Here is a 3,856-nt window from a genome sequence, read left to right on the forward strand (position 1 = left end):
AATTCAACCAGCAACCGTGGCCTTCCTGCTAGTGAAGCCCTGGGGATACCCGCGGCTGCACGAGCTGGAGCTGCTCGAGGAGGAGGAAGCTGCAGCAGTGGAGTGTGCAGCAGCGGAGTGTGCAGCAACGGAATGTGCAGCAGCGGCGTGTGCAGCAACGGAGTGTGCAGCAACGGAGTGTGCAGCAGCGGAGTTAGCAGCAGCGGAGTGTGCAGCAGCGGAATGTGCAGCAGCGGAGTGTGCAGCAACGGAGTGTGCAGCAGCAGAGTGTGCAGCAGCGGAGTGTGCAGCAGCGGAGTGTGCAGCAGCGGCGTGTGCAGCAACGGAGTGTGCAGCAACGGAGTGTGCAGCAGCGGAGTGTGCAGCAGCGGCGTGTGCAGCAACGGAATGTGCAGCAGCGGAGTGTGCAGCAACGGAGTGTGCAGCAGCGGAGTTAGCAGCAGCGGAGTGTGCAGCAGCGGAGTGTGCAGCAGCGGCGTGTGCAGCAACGGAGTGTGCAGCAACGGAATGTGCAGCAGCGGAGTGTGCAGCAACGGAGTGTGCAGCAGCGGAGTTAGCAGCAGCGGAGTGTGCAGCAGCGGAGTGTGCAGCAGCGGCGTGTGCAGCAACGGAGTGTGCAGCAACGGAGTGTGCAGCAGCGGAGTGTGCAGCAGCGGCGTGTGCAGCAACGGAATGTGCAGCAGCGGAGTGTGCAGCAACGGAGTGTGCAGCAGCGGAGTTAGCAGCAGCGGAGTGTGCAGCAGCGGAGTGTGCAGCAGCGGCGTGTGCAGCAACGGAGTGTGCAGCAACGGAGTGTGCAGCAGCGGAGTGTGCAGCAGCGGAGTGTGCAGCAACGGAGTGTGCAGCAACGGAGTGTGCAGCAACGGAGTGTGCAGCAGCGGAGTTAGCAGCAGCGGAGTGTGCAGCAGCGGCGTGTGCAGCAACGGAATGTGCAGCAGCGGAGTGTGCAGCAACGGAGTGTGCAGCAACGGAGTGTGCAGCAGCGGAGTTAGCAGCGGCGGAGTGTGCAGCAGCGGAGTGTGCAGCAACGGAGTGTGCAGCAGCGGAGTTAGCAGCAGCGGAGTGTGCAGCAGCGGAGTGTGCAGCAGCGGCGTGTGCAGCAACGGAGTGTGCAGCAACGGAGTGTGCAGCAGCGGAGTGTGCAGCAGCGGAGTGTGCAGCAACGGAGTGTGCAGCAACGGAGTGTGCAGCAGCGGAGTGTGCAGCAACGGAGTGTGCAGCAACGGGGTGTGCAGCAGCAGAGTGTGCAGCAACGGAGTGTGCAGCAGTGGGGTGTGCAGCAACGGAGTGTGCAGCAATGGAATGTGCAGCAGCGGAGTGTGCAGCAGCGGAGTGTGCAGCAGCGGAGTGTGCAGCAATGGAGTGTGCAGCAATGGAATGTGCAGCAACGGAATGTGCAGCAGCGGCGTGTGCAGCAACGGAGTGTGCAGCAGCGGAGTGTGCAGCAACGGAGTGTGCAGCAACGGAGTGTGCAGCAGCGGAGTGTGCAGCAACGGAGTGTGCAGCAGCGGAGTGTGCAGCAACGGAGTGTGCAGCAACGGAGTGTGCAGCAGCGGAGTGTGCAGCAACAGAGTGTGCAGCAGCGGAGTGTGCACCAATGGAGTGTGCGGCAACGGAGTGTGCAGCAGCGGAGTGTGCAGCAGCGGAGTGTGCAGCAGCGGAGTGTGCAGCAGCGGAGTGTGCAGCAATGGAATGTGCAGCAGCGGAGTGTGCAGCAATGGAGTGTGCAGCAGCGGAGTGTGCAGCAACAGAGTGTGCAGCAGCGGAGTGTGCACCAATGGAGTGTGCGGCAACGGAGTGTGCAGCAACAGAGTGTGCAGCAGCGGAGTGTGCAGCAGCGGAGTGTGCAGCAGCGGAGTGTGCAGCAACGGAGTGTGCAGCAGCGGGGTGTGCAGCAGCGGAGTGTGCAGCAGCGGAGTGTGCAGCAATGGAGTGTGCAGCAATGGAGTGTGCAGCAGCAGAGTGTGCAGCAGCGGAGTGTGCAGCAATGGAGTGTGCAGCAGTGGAGTGTGCAGCAATGGAGTGTGCAGCAGCGGGGTGTGCAGCAGCGGAGTGTGCAGCAGCGGAGTGTGCAGCAATGGAGTGTGCAGCTGCGGAGTGTGCAGCAGTGGAGTGTGCAGCAGCGGAGTGTGCAGCAATGGAGTGTGCAGCAGCGGAGTGTGCAGCAATGGAGTGTGCAGCAGCGGAGTGTGCAGCAATGGAGTGTGCAGCAGCGGAGTGTGCAGCAGTGGAGTGTGCAGCAGCGGAGTGTGCAGCAATGGAGTGTGCAGCAGCGGAGTGTGCAGCAATGGAGTGTGCAGCAGCGGAGTGTGCAGCAGTGGAGTGTGCAGCAATGGAGTGTGCAGCAGCGGAGTGTGCAGCAGCGGAGTGTGCAGCAATGGAGTGTGCAGCAGCGGAGTGTGCAGCAATGGAGTCTGCAGCAGCGGAGTGTGCAGCAGCGGAGTGTGCAGCAATGAAGTCTGCAGCAGCGGAGTGTGCAGCAGCGGAGTGTGCAGCAATGGAGTGTGCAGCTGCGGAGTGTGCAGCAGCGGAGTGTGCAGCAACGGAGTGTGCAGCAGCGGAGTGTGCAGCAGCGGAGTGTGCAGCAACGGAGTGTGCAGCAGCGGAGTGTGCAGCAGTGGGGTGTGCAGCAGCGGAGTGTGCAGCAACGGAGTGTGCAGCAACGGAGTGTGCAGCAACGGAGTGTGCAGCAGCGGAGTGTGCAGCTGCGGAGTGTGCAGCAGCGGAGTGTGCAGCAACGGAGTGTGCAGCAGCGGAGTGTGCAGCAACGGAACAGGAGGCAGCCAGTGAGGATGGAGAAACGGCCGCCCAACAGGCCAAGGAGGAGGTGCAAAGGTTGTGTCGCATGAGACTTTGCGTGTACCGACAGCAATTGTCGTACAAGGACCTGCCGGATCTGGCATGCATCAAAGACTCCAGCTGAGCACGGAGACAGTGCGACATATCTGTCAGATCATGGATCACCTGGCACCGTGGGGAATGGAGGTGGACACCCGCATCCCATGGCCTTCAAGGTTCAGCTGGCCCTGAACCTCTGCACCATGTGGTCCTTCCTTCTGGGACTGGACCGGGATCTCACAGAGCTCGGCGCACAAGTGCATCCATGCCCTATATTCCCGGTCGACCCAATGCATCCATTTCAATATGGACCGAGCCCAGCAGGATGCCCAGGCAGCGGGGTTCACTGCCATTGCTGACATGCCCCGGGGGTGATCGACGGGATGCAAGTCACACTATGAGCCACTGCAGATGACAGGTCGCTCCACACAAACCGAAAGGGGTTCCACTTGGTGAACGTGCAATTGATTTGTGACCATCAGCTGCACATCATCCATATCTGCGCCCGATGCCCGGGCAGTGTGCACGACACATTCTTCCTGGCACACTCAACGATTCCTGTGCTCTTTGAGACCGCACCCCCCTGCCCCCTCCTCCACCCCCCCCCCCCAGATTGGGGTTTTGCCTCCTGGGTGACAGGGGATTTCCACTGCTGTCATGGCTGATGGTGCCTATCGGAAGACCACAGACCGTTGTGGAGACCTGCTACAGCGCTACCCATGCAGCGACCAGGGTATCACTGAGTAGTGCTTGGGCATCCTGAAGATGCAATTGAGGTGCCTGGACCACTCTGGAGGATCCCACCAGTATGACGCTGAGAGGGTCATCCGCACCGTGGTGGCCTGCTGCATCCTCCACAACATCGTGCAGCAGAGGAGTGTTGCTGGAGAAGGAGGATAAACATCAATCCTTGTCCGACGAGGAGTATCGGGGGAGGGAACGGGGTGGGGGGGGCGGGGGGGGAATGGCTGGACATTGTGAGTGGGCTGGACTCCCCAACTTCCCTTCCCCCCCCCCC

This window comes from Scyliorhinus torazame, chromosome 4, assembly GCF_047496885.1.
Source record: "Scyliorhinus torazame isolate Kashiwa2021f chromosome 4, sScyTor2.1, whole genome shotgun sequence".
In the NCBI taxonomy this organism is placed as follows: domain Eukaryota; kingdom Metazoa; phylum Chordata; class Chondrichthyes; order Carcharhiniformes; family Scyliorhinidae; genus Scyliorhinus; species Scyliorhinus torazame.